General features: G+C 46.6%; 1 protein-coding gene across 2 annotated transcripts in view; it reads right to left on the bottom strand.

Annotated features, from left to right (window-relative positions):
* The window catches only part of Rasgef1b (RasGEF domain family member 1B), a 34,260-nt gene extending 22,869 nt beyond the window's left edge, over window positions 1-11,391 (bottom strand). For both annotated transcript variants that reach the window (XM_038329901.1, XM_038329911.1), the window contains exon 1: window positions 11,265-11,391. The gene's annotated coding sequence lies outside the window, so the exon portion shown is untranslated. The remainder of the gene's footprint in view (window positions 1-11,264) is intronic.
* Window positions 11,392-13,000: the final 1,609 nt, after the last annotated feature.

The following is a 13,000-nucleotide window of genomic DNA, read 5'->3' as shown; positions in this document are numbered from 1 at the left end:
CAGATAAAACTGAAGAGAACTGGCAGGCACTGGACTCGTGGACGAGCACCAGGGCTGAAGCTGAAAAGTTCCTCATTTGCAAGAGAGCTGGAATTAAAGGGCATAGATTGTGTCTTTGCCTGTGTGTGTCTAACATGTGTGTCTGTGTTTGTGCATGTCAAGAGACGTCATGCTGGCTCCCCAGCATGTTGTCTGGCCTTTGCTCCTCTCATCAGCTCTCAGGTTTGTGATGCTGTGTGGGTACTGTGTGCAGAGCCTGTCTCAGCCAACGGGCAGGATAAGAAGGCACTTTCTATTTTGGTACAAGGAGTACTGCCTCAGTCTAGAGAAGTTGCTCTTGACCCTCTGTGTGTTTTGTCACTCAAAAAGCCCATGTCAGACAGTGCTCAGTGCAGGCCAAAGGTCAGTAGGTTATTATTGGGATGCCTGGGGACCTAGTGCAGGGCCCGGAGAGCAGACTCAGATTTCTGGCTGCGTGTCTAGACACTGGAGGAATACAGAATTCATGGAGTCTGGGGATTCAGAGCCGAGGGAAACTCGAACACTCTGCCCAGGACTGATGAGGAGCAGCCGTGGAGGTTGCAGGAGGACACAACCTGGGCTAATCCTTCTTTTTAATAGGCTGAAAGGTAATTGCATCTATACGAGGGGGCTAAGCTCAGCCCCCCAGCAGCATCTGTTCACCTATGGAGGTGGGATAAGATTGGGGCTAAGAACCTCGTAACAAGGTGGTGCGTGGCTGGGATAGGTGGTGCCCAGGGAGAGGGTGTTAGAACAAAAAAAAAGTCTACAATGCCAATGTGTCAAATGAAAGCAGCATTTAAGAAGAGCGTATCAAGAGAGATATGGAGATACAGTGGCGCACGCCTTTGATCTGAGCACTCCAGAGGCAGAGGCAAGCAGGTCTCTGTGAGTTCAGTGCTAGCCTGGTCTACATTGTGAATGCCAGGACATTCAGGGCTATGTAGAGAGACCTTGTCTCAGAAAGAGTCAGAGAAAAATAGCTTCATGTTCTGACCTCTATCCAACCAAAAACCAGGACAGAGATAGAATTTCTAAAAGTTCCATTAAAAAAAACAAAATTGCTAGAAATGGGAAGAAAATTATCTTTGAGAACCCCTCCACTGGGATTTTCAACACCTGGGTTATCAGTGTTGCGCTTCTATTAGGGAGGACATGGTCATAGCATCTAAAGGCTACACTGTCAAGTCACTAGGCGAATGGTTAAATAATCAGGACAACCACTCAGATGGTAAAATCTGAAATACAGAAACTGCAGGTAAACTAAAAAACAAACAAAAACAAAAACAAAAAAACCCTCAATGTTATTCCCTTATATGGCGTAGACAGAAGTGACTTTCTTTCCTCTTCAAATAGCCACTTTTTATGAAGATAATTCAGGTATAATTCACTTGTTACAAATCACTGGTCCCTGACGAGACAAACGGACGAGAAACCCTTCACCAACGTTACTTGTCACAGCCCGAAAGAAACCCTGTCTGGATCTGGTTGTGGCTATCATAGAACAGCTTTCAACAGTGGCAGCCACACAGCATCCTTCACATACAGGATGAAGGCTAAGACTCCTGGATGGGAAGCTTTGCTACCCAGAACTGTGAATTTTCCTTGACATCTCTACTCACCTGTCACTGAACCCAGTCAAGTGTCTTTGAAGATGGTTGGCCAGGACTTGAGAACTCCAGAAAAATCAATAAATGATAAACCTCCAAAAGGGCCCCAGAAACTGTTTCAAGAGGTAGAAACTACATTTCTAAGTACACTCAATTAGAAGTGGTTGGTCGAGAGGACCAAGGACGGCCTGGAGGATGGGGGTAGGGGGCTGGAACTCAGTGGAAAAGCTTGTCCTGAGTGATTAGGACAGATGGTGAGAGGCCATAGAATAAGCCGCCCAAACTCTTGTTTCTAAAAATGTAGGACCTGGAGCTCAGGAAGGTGAACTGGGGTGACCAGGCTGACACAACACAGCCACATGACTGCAGTACAATGTGGCTCCCCAAGGAATCTGTGCCCCAATGCCTGGAGCCTATTAGCAGTAAACAGCTTACCAGATAGTACCAGAAAACCCCAGTTCCCTTTTAAGAGCTTATCCCCCAAATTACCAGTATTTATTATCACTCTTATTTACTCTCCTGTAAAGTAGATAAGAACTTGGATTTCACCGCCACTCCTAACCTCCAAATTCGGACTCAGTGCTGGAGAAACAGCTCAGCAAAGAACGCTCGCTGTTCTTGTATAGGACCTGGATTCAACTCACAGCACCCACATGGCGGCTCACGCCAGCCTCTAACTCCAGTGAGAAGGAACCCCAAAACCTACTTCTGGCCTCTGCAGACTCCTGCATGCATGTGCCACATGTATGTATACTCATGCAGGCTCACACACATAAACACAAATATAAATCTTTTTTTTTAAATCAAACTTATTGAAATAGCCCTTGATAGCTGTGAAGTCTTAGAAAGTCTTAGAAAGTGTCCCACATCCAGGTACATTTCATACCTGTCACTTTCGGGTTTGCTCACCTTTTCCCAAACCACACACACACACACACACACACACACACACACACACACACACACTCATTTGTGTTTACAACTTTTCTGCTAAGCAACAACTCTTCTTAGAACAGTTTTTAGAGTTGTAGCAAAAGCCTTTAGGAATCATACTACTCCAATCACAATGGTAGCACTCAGAAAATGCCCCCCCCCCCCCAAAAAAGACCCCCTCAAGAAAACACTGTAAGTAGAACTGGCAACCTAATAGAGGTAAGTTAATCAGTATTGTAGCTTATTATACCTAAAACATCAGTGGAAGGAAACCGTGTGTCTCTGGCGGTCATCTGCCATCAAACTGATGCGAAGACCTGTGGCCAGCCGCTGAGATCTAGTCATGACTTGAGACCTACACGCAAGGGACACATTACTTCTTTCTAGCCTTGGGCTCAGAACCATGCCTCTGTCTGCCATCTCCAAGCCCTGTTCTCTTCAAGGTGACCCTTCTGCCCTCTGATCTCAGCTAGGAAAGTCATCTACTTTCCATGGCTCATTTCCCCAGAATGCCCCCCCACCAAGAAGTTGTCCCTCCAGAGGAACACGCAGGCAGGGCTCTGGGAACCTCACTGACTTCTCTTGTTCAGAGTTTCCTGACTACAGATGTCTTTCTGGATTACCCTCTAGTAATTCTTGTAATCCTTCTTTACATCCATTTGTGACAGACATCCTGTTTTGTTTTGTCTTTTTTGCCCCCCCAATGTCTTCCCTGACTGCTTCCCCTTCCCCCACAAGAAACAAAGACTACAGTAACTTGCCTGGGATTACATATAAAGTAATAGGTAGATTAGGACTTCAAAGCTAGGTCTCCAGATCCCAGGAACAAATTTTATTATATTACTTAGATTACATTTAAAAGAGTCTTTGAACTTCTAATATATAGCCAAAAAGTGAAAACCCCAACATTTTGTCCCAAATTGTATGCTATTAGAATGATTTGTATGTTTTACATGTTCTGCATGGATTTCTTATTTCTAAGATATGTTAAAATCACGAATTATTCTTATTAAAATACAATCGCACTGCTAAGAGTAGTAGTTAAAGTTAAGCTTCTGACTTTGATGATCAATACACAGTTCCATCCAGACAGGAAGTTCAGAGGTTCCAATATGTGCCTCAGGAAGCACACTCTCTTTACAGTTGCGGGACATGGGAAGCCAGAATAAAGGGGTTCCGTTGACTTGCTTAAGCAGCATATGAAAGAGCGCAGCGTTGTAGAGTAGATGGCTGAAACTGTGTCCATGGCTCCATGAAATGCGGAGCTATTTTCCTGTATTTGCTCACAGATTGCCAGCCAAAGAAACTGTCACGAGCCAATGACAATAGACCATGGGACAGAGTGTCCATCACTCATTCTAGACCGTCTCCAGCGAGCAGCCAATGCAGGAGTTTTCTGAAAGTCTCACTGCTTCGTCGGGAGATGAGTACAAAGACGGCAGAGTGGTGCAAAAGGCACTGTTGGGAAACTTAACTTTAAATCCCTAAGAAGACAAGGCACAAAGGTTTGGTTTCTTGCAAGCATTCGCGGTCCCGTGACCCAAATCTACAGCTAGGGTTCATTCAACACCATTCACCTTCCACGTCAAGGTCTCCCACTCCATTAGACTCAGGTCTGGGACTGAAAAGTGGAGCCCAGAAGATGAAATAAGATTGTAAATTGTCAAGAAAATAAACTCAGTATCTAATGTACTAGACACAAGAATCAGAGACTTCTTGACCCCTGGGCTCCACCATCTCCAGGAACTTCTTGCCAATGACTCCTCAAGGGAGATCCCGGCAAGAAGTCGCTCTCACCCTCTGGCTCCCGTCCATCTTTCCAGCTCACTGTAGTTCTGCTCTCTCTGCTGTACCGTCATTGTGACTAATGGGTTCTGGCACTAGGGTTCATGTGCTTACTCCTTCACACACTTTCTAACGTAAAACCAGCTCCTCCAATGTCCATCCCTTTTTTCTTTTATGCAAAATCTGTCCTGTCCAGTATACTCATAAATGGGAACCTGCTAACCAAACACCTTGTTTAGGAAACAGAGATTACTTCAAAATTAAACTGTACGACAGCAGTTAGTTAAATCCTGGCTCGATTTATACCTAATAAGCACAGAAAGAGTTAATTCCCTGGAAGAGGAGATGTGTATGAGACACATGACAAACCTGTTGGCGATTCAACCACTACTTAGCCTACACTGCAGACTGGAAAACTGTTCTCACCTTAGAGAGTTTCATTTCTAGGTTGGTTGCTTGAAATTCAAGATACATCCTAGTCAGCTAATGGAGCAGATCTTTTTGAAGAAATCCCACACCTATCTGCTGCTGTTCCCATATAAATGCACTAACATGTCTGCATAGACATTACTGAAGCTCCTGTCCAGCACAGGGTGCTGGCCTAACATGGAACCTAGATGTCTTATGTGTACTGCAAATCAGGAGAGTGAAGTGGAACAACAGGGAACCTTCCTCCAAGACATTCAGGACTAGCTCCTTCTAAATCATGTGTATGTGTGTGTGTATGCATATGTGCATGTCTGTGTATGATTGTGTGTATGTGTGTGTATATGTGTGTGCATGTGTGTATGTGTATGTGTGTATGTGCGTGTGCATATGTGCGTGTTTATGTGCATATGTGCATGTGTAAGTGTGTATGTTTGTGTGTATGTGTGTGTATGTGTGCATGTGTGTATATGTATATATATATGTATATGTGTGTGCATGCATATGAGTGTGCATATGCACATGTTTGTGTTTATGTGTGTGTGCATGCATGCGTGTGTGTGTGTGTGTGTGTGTGTGTGTGTGTGTGTGTGTGTGTAGTACCAATTCAGCTGAGTTAGAGAGAACACAAGAATGGCAGGTCTGAAGGGCAGAGTTCCTGAAATGGGCTCCGTGGCCCAGTGGAACATCACTCTGGATAGAAGGCATAGTAAGATAACAAGAAATAGATTTTTATTTTTGAAACGATAAACTAGGATGAAGAAAAAACTGCCTTTCTGAGCACTAAAGCTAGCCCACAGGTTATAAGTTACGCTGGAAACGCTTCCAGCAGGAACAAGACACACCCAAGCCAGGCAGAGTAGACAAATATTCCTTCTTAAAATTGACTTGGGAAACAGAAGTCAGTTGACAGACATCTTACAGGGGCCGCTAATTTGTGCTCAAGCATCGGTCATGTTCTTCCAAAGACCCTGAAGAAGACCCTGACATTGATCCCAAAGCAAGGGCCGGCTGTGGGTGATTTACAGGCTGAATTGATCCTGAAAGGCATGTCGAATGGCTTCAGACCAACCGAAGCTGCAGATGAAAAGCCGCCTTTCCGACTGGCAGATTGTGTCTGAATTAGCAACTGCCTTGGCAGGGTATTTACGATGGAGCAGGTGCACTGGGGAGGAGGTGGTTTCAGGTGAGGACTCCAACTGGGAAGGAGGCTGGGGTATGGATGGGCGTGGAGCCACATCAAAAGCCACCCTGACTTCTGTGGCTCTGACAGCCTTTCCTAGAACAGCACGTCAGTGACTCCTTCAGTCTCAAGAGAAAACAGAAAATGTGCAAGGCAGAGAAAAGCACTTTCCACTCACCCTGCGTCACCACAGGGCGCAGTGTTTATAAACCCAATGGCTCTACACTGATTACAGTGCTTTACCATCAGTTTAAATGCTAGACAAGTGTCCCGACTTAAAAAAAAAAAGTAGGCAAAGCTCTCCTTATCTCCGCTGAACCTTGAAAGTATATTTGTTTAGTGGGGAGAGATTTCATTTAGTACCTGGAATTTGACCTTTCTCAACTCCTGTGTAGATTCCACGGGAACTTTGAGCTTCAGGATCTGCACACTGGACAACTCTTCCTTTTCTCAGTTGACGCTGCAGACGCTGGGTAAAAGTTCCTAACACCCTCCTAGCTAATGCCTAGACTGACAGCTTCCCTTGTGTGACAAAAGACTCGGGAATGCAGACAGACTGAAGGCTCCGGTGACTGTGGATCTGAGTCCAGGTGGCATGCCAAAGGTGAGCCTCTGACGCTATCTAAAGCGTGGCTTATTCTAAGCTTGGAAATGTCAAGATGATTATCTTCTCGTTTCTTTCCTTAGACTGAGAAGCCCTTTCAGCAGAGACCCCAGAGAGGATCTCCGAAAGCTGGGATGCCGCCCCTCCACTAACCATCTTTGGAGAAGAGGTTGTACAATGAGAAGGCACAGGGCTGAGAGAAAGATGAGAGACAGTTAAGAAGTGCACAGATGGAGCAGAGAGGCAGGATACACGGAAGCTACTCCACAATGTGCAGCTTTTAGAATTGAATCCCAATGCTCAGGTTTCCCAGTTAAGGGAGGAACAGGATCACTTATTTAAAGTTTTGTTATTAACATGTACGCGGGGGGTGGTACCTGAGGAGGCCTGAAGAGGGCATCCGATCCCCTGGAACTGGAGTTAGAGTTGTCTGAGCCAACACGGGGGCTGAGAACCGAACCTATATTTCCTCTGCTAAGGAATGGCGGTGTTTCCTGATTTGAGTTGTTGTGTGCTCTGCACCACCACCACCCCCCACAAAACTCAAATTTACATTTTGCTTTATCAGCTCTTATGCTTAACTAGGATTTTTTTTCTAACTAATCCCTAATTGGTGATGGAAAAGAATTCTGACTCAACTAGTTATAATTTTCTGTTGGAAGAACAACAATGATAAGATTTGTGATCTTTTGTCATGGGACAGTGGCAGCAAATCTAATTAGGCCTGAGGTGTCATTGAAATCCTTCCTATTGGGTGTGTGGGAAGGCAAGCCAGGCCATGCTGACATTCTTCTTCACGCCTAAAAAGCCTGTACCATCTACAGCATCCTTGCAATTCTCGATCTTAGCAGTAGGTGGCGCCTGGTTCCCTGTCTTTGACACCGCGGTCGCTTTTCAGCATTAACAGCTGGGGCTGGTTTAGGACAACAAGAGAAGGGCAGCTACAGTGCTGGGGGAAATGTGAAGATCTGAGCACTTACTGAACTCGGGGGAGGGGCACCGCCCGTGCTGTACTAGCTGACAGTGCCCAACAGATCTATTTCCTGATGTCTCAGGCGCCCATCTGTGATGAGAATCAGTTACTTCATATTTCTAGAAGAATAAAACTCATCTCCAAATCATCACCACCTAATCGAGTGTTGCCAGAAGGGCTGGACTCCTAGAAGACTCGCCTCCTCTTCCCTGTCTGATAGCCACCACCCGCCACAGCGACGGGGGGGGGGGGGGGGGGGGAGCACTTCACACCGGCAGAGAATGGGCTAGAGAGTGACTTGGTGGCCCAGAGCTTCTACAGCATGCACAAGGCCCTGGATTTCAGCCCCAGCACAAGACGGAAAGAAATAGGGGGGGGGGGGAGGCAGACAACTGAGAAGTATGCAATTTTGCTCAACTTAAGCATATTTACATGTAAATATCTATAAGCCGCCAGAAGCTGCCATACTAAATAGCACAGACACGCCTGGATTATAAGATATATGACAGATCTGAAGCTAAATCATGAAATATCACAGGGGATAACTTTTATTAACATATTTTACTTTTCTGTGTCCAGTTTGTTTCAATAGGGAAATTTCCAGATCATTTCTGGGTATATATTTACTTTAAGAGAAAAATATAAATACATAAACCTACGAAAACTGATTGGTAAAGGAGAAATTGACAATTAGTAGACAAGAATGACGAGTTGATAAGCCAAGAAAAAATTTCTGGCCCCTCTTTACTGATAATTAGTGATCTTAAATATTCCTAAAATGAAGAAGAAAAAAAGCAAAAAAGGCAATTCAAGAAAATACTAAATTTCTATGAAAATCCACCGAAGAGCAAGTGTTACTTGCCCCCTTTCGTGTCCCACGTGCTCAGGAAACACCTGCATGGCTAACAGGCTATCCCCACCCTGGCATGACCTCTCTCATACGGATGTATGAAGGGCACAGAAACAAAATGAACCAGCTGCGACAGAGACACAGAGGCACCAGAGACCATCTCCTTCCAAGGTCCATCCCTCAGACACCACAGCTACCTAGAGAAGGTGTGGGTCTTCTTGGAGCTCCCCACCTGCCCAAACCCCAACTTCTCATTTCCAGGGCAGAGCTCTGTAAAGCTACAACTGTCATTTTAGAAGGAGCAATGCCTGCCCAGGTCTAATTTTTGTAGGCTTAACTGGTGAATTAATAAAAAGATGTGCAGCTGTATATAATACAGTGTGTTACATAGTTCTAGAATAATAAAAGGGGTGGAGATAGACAATACGTAAATTCAATTACTAAACCCCTCAGATCCTCAATGGTACAATTAGCCAGTTTTAAGAATCCACAAAATCTCCTTAAAATCTTCCCATTTATTTTCTCATTATGTGTGCCATCAGAATTAAGATTCTCTTCAACCCTTGCCTGGGCTTCCTAACTCTTCTCCCAGGCAAGGACTAGAACCCTTCTTTCCCTATCTCCTTTCCAAGTATTCTCCTTGGAGGTCATCCCAATATTGCAAGTTCAGGTCTTCTAAGTCAGTAGCCTTTGGAGACTGAACAGGCTGGTCCCATGGTTTTCTGTACTAGACTGGGGACCCCAGCTAGTCTACGTATGTCCTCCTGGCCCACATCTTCCTCCCTGTTTTCTTACCTATTCTCTTTCCTTTAGATGAGTTGTATTTAACTGGTTCAATTTGGCCTATTGTACTCTATTAAACAGTGAGGTCAATGTTAGATTATAAGAATGAGATGTTAATAATGGCATAAGGAATATTATGACAAACAATGAACACTTAGCACTATTTAGTTAAATATATTTAAAATGTATTAGATTAGATGCAAAGGTTAGGATAAAGACAATGCAGATACATTGTGTTGATCCTCTTTTCCACCAGGCAGGGCACAGCATGCGGTACACAGACACAATGTACAGTGTAGCTCATGCTATGGGGAAAAGCTAAAATAAATTCGAAGAACCGAACAGGCCCCAAGTCCAAGGCCACAGTACTCTTGGTATCCAGAAGAGCTGGCACCTCTAGGAAAACAAAGGATTGACTGACACAGGGAAGCGACTTCCTCACCAGAGGTTGATGGTATCTCATGCTCGCCAGCAAGTCTACTGAAAGGGATAAAGCAGCCAGCACTGTTTGTGAACACTGACTTCCGTCAAAAGTGCCCTGGTTCCTCAGTGACTCAAACATTGCTCCTTGCCCCAAATAAAAATGTCATTAATGAATAATAGTACTTAACTGGGGTTGTCATTTTTCTTCTATCTTCAACAGCCAAAAATATCCTTAAAAAAATCAGTTCTCCTTGTGCTTTGAATGTCACATTACCAGTAATTTCCTCCTACATCCTCAAATCGGCTACACACTATCTTGTTTTTCAATCCTCTTTGCATAGGCTGACCACCCTGGTCACAACTATGCACAGATCATCTATGCACGGTCATCACATGCCACGTTCCAGCTACTGTGCTCAGGAGGAAAGAATAATTATTCACCCACCTGAGTCTGACTGAGCCAGACAACAGCCAGGGGCTAGGTACCCTGATCCCTAGCCTCTTCCCGCTTTATGCTCCTGGCTGGAGCCCCGTCCTCCCTGTGAGACACCATCAGGGCTAAATATAGATCTACGCACACCAGCAGTTCCTGACCATTGTCACATGGCGTTGCTGACGAAGGACTCCTTGGAGACGCGTTCACCCAAACATACATACACAAGTATGCGTGCATATTTATTCATATGCACCATACCCCGCGAATTCATTTGCAAAGTGGCACATTTACATTCAGAAGAGAAAACTGCAGCCTAGATGCTCTTCTGGCGCTGTTTACCACACCGGTCCACCCCCATCTCCCCGCACTATCTATCAGAAGGCTTAGCCACGGTGCTTTGCTTTGCCTGAAATGCATCGATTTGAATGGTGGCAAGCAATAGTCAAATCTTTCTCACACACACAGAGGCGCGCACACTTCTGTTTTCCCATTTGCTCTTTTCTCTTGTAGAGTCCAGAAGTTGTTCTCGGGGCTCTCCAATAAAGAGGCGCCTCCCTCACGCTGTCAGCCCACGAAGCTTCCAGGTATCCTAAACCACGTTAGTATAACCCAGACTAGTGTCCGAAGGCAACTCACCTGGGTCCAAAGGCAAACGCAAAACAAAACAAACGAACAAAAAAACAGGCTACTTGTTCAAGTTTGCATAAGAGTCAGGGAAAAACAAGACTTCTGTTTCCCTGTCTGTTCCTACGAGTCAGACCTTAGATTATAAGGAATCAGCAACAAAAATAAACAACAGTCGGTACACTCACAAACACCCCAGGAAACTAGCCCAAAAGTATATGGAAACAACCTAGGTGTGCACAGGAAGCTTAGAAGGAAAGCAAAAAAAGGATGAATGCGACTCCAACTCAGACAAACCCTCAAGATCTAACAAGATCTCTAAACAGAAGGCCTGGCTGGGTACTGGGGCGAGGCGCAGCACTGCGTCCACGGATCCCCGGGTCCCCGGCGCTCAGCTCCGCACCTGTTGGGACCGCGGCAGCCTCCGGCACGAAAGCAACGGACGCGGGAACTCCTAAGTCCCCGGCTCTGCCGGCGCTCGCTAACTGGGGACCTCGAGCCACGCCGGGTGCACTGAGCAGCTAGCTGGGTCCGGGAGCAGCATCCACGCAGCCCCGGGGCTCCGTGCAGCCCGCTCCCTCCATCCCGCCGCCGGATTCCGCGGAGTACCTACCCGCACACGGCCCCGGGCCTCCGCCTCCTGGCTGCTGTACCGCGGCGCCCCCAAAGGCGAGCTCAGGACCAGGAAGGACCGAACGCTGAAGAAAGGAAAAACCCGCCGATCCAGTCGGGGTCCTTGTTTATACTGAAACTCCAGCCGCAATCGCGCACACCCCCTTGCTCCTGAGTGCCCGCCTCCTGCCGCCACCGGCTCCGCCCCCGCCTCTGGCCACGCCCATACTCGCTGGCCAATCGTGGCGCCGCTCTCCGCCCACGCCGCCCTGCAGCGGGCGCTCGGGGACTTGCCCGGCCCCCGCGGGTTGGGACTCCAGTGACGCTGAGGCCGTAGCCGCCCACGCCGCCCTCGGAGGCTGGGTTGCTGGCGCAGCGGGTCTCAGCAGCCAGGGCTGGCCCCACTCCGGCGTGCGCTTCCTCCTTCGTGCCGCTGCCCGGGGCTGTTTGTGCAGTCATATGTCCCCCGAGTGTGTATTCATTTGCCTGTGTGCTCTACCTGTAAATACCGGCTCGACTCGTTGTACAGTATCTATTATCATAATTATGAACTGTAGGTTACTGTCCGTGTAACTTTCGGAGCAGATCCGGGAGGAGCCACCGAGTATTTGCTGGGTGCTAGGTACGGTGCAAAACGCTGGGGGCGCACTGGTGGCTGCGACCTGCTGGTCCCAGACTTCTGAAGCTTACTGGCTACTGGAGGGCAAACCCTAAGTAAACTGCCAGTCACTGAAATTACAGGTGTTAGAACTTTCCTCCTCTAATACATGAGGCTAGTCCTCAGTGAAGGTTGTTTTATCTTTGTAACCACATACTTAAAGCTACCATCAGGTATCTGATAACTCTTAGAAAAAAAGGGGGGGGGGGACTCAAAACTTCCCTTGTAGGTGTGATAGAAAGGTAAGCGAAGAAGTGGGAGAAAGAGATCCGTGGGGTGGGGGGAGAATTGTATAGGATCTGGAGACTTGGCAGCGCTGTGACCCTGGATAAGAAAAAGAAGGATTTGGGAGCTTCCGTTAATGTATAAACACTGTTGTACCGTCCAGTGGGGCTGTAATTGGCATTATTAGAGCCCCTGCTCTAAGGTCCCTGCCTCTCTCCTTCCCGGAGTGGAAGTGGAAGGCGCCACCTTGACCTAATGTCCATTGCCTGTCCTCTGGCTGGAGAATCATTAGCAGGTCCCCTCGCATATCTCTCTAGCCTATGCTCTCCTTCTATAGACGGGTCTCCCTAAACCACCAGTTTATTCTCAAAACTCTGAGCCTTTTGTTTAACTCTGGCATCTCTGCAATGTGAAGGGGAATGGTTTAGGACAAATGAGCAGGACTGCCGGCCCTCAGTCATGGCTGAGTTTTCCATCCTGTGTTTGCTAACAAATAGACCATAGGACACAGGGCAAACCACACTCTTCCTGATCCTGCAGCAAGACACTAAGAGGGCTGGACCAAACCAGGATTTCTTAATGGTGGCACCAGACACAACCTTTGTAACCACCGTGTACTCTCACAAGCCCAGAAGACTGCCTTTTTACTTTCCAGAGGCTTGCCTGCTAAACAGAAAGATAAAGCTCACTTTATTTATATTCTAAAAAAACGTAAAGTGGATGCTACTATGATATTGATATAAAGTTTTGTTTTGTTTCTCAAACCGTATTCCTGCTCCCTATCCTGCCCAGGCCCTTCTAGCTCTGGTGTAAGAACCATCACGTGCAGACACAGCTCTGGAGCCAACATTCAA

The sequence above is a fragment of the Arvicola amphibius genome, chromosome 1 (genome assembly GCF_903992535.2).
Source record: "Arvicola amphibius chromosome 1, mArvAmp1.2, whole genome shotgun sequence".
Classification (NCBI taxonomy): Eukaryota; Metazoa; Chordata; class Mammalia; order Rodentia; family Cricetidae; genus Arvicola; species Arvicola amphibius.
Note: the sequence above shows the minus strand (reverse complement) of the source record. Positions and strands in the feature narration are given on the sequence as shown.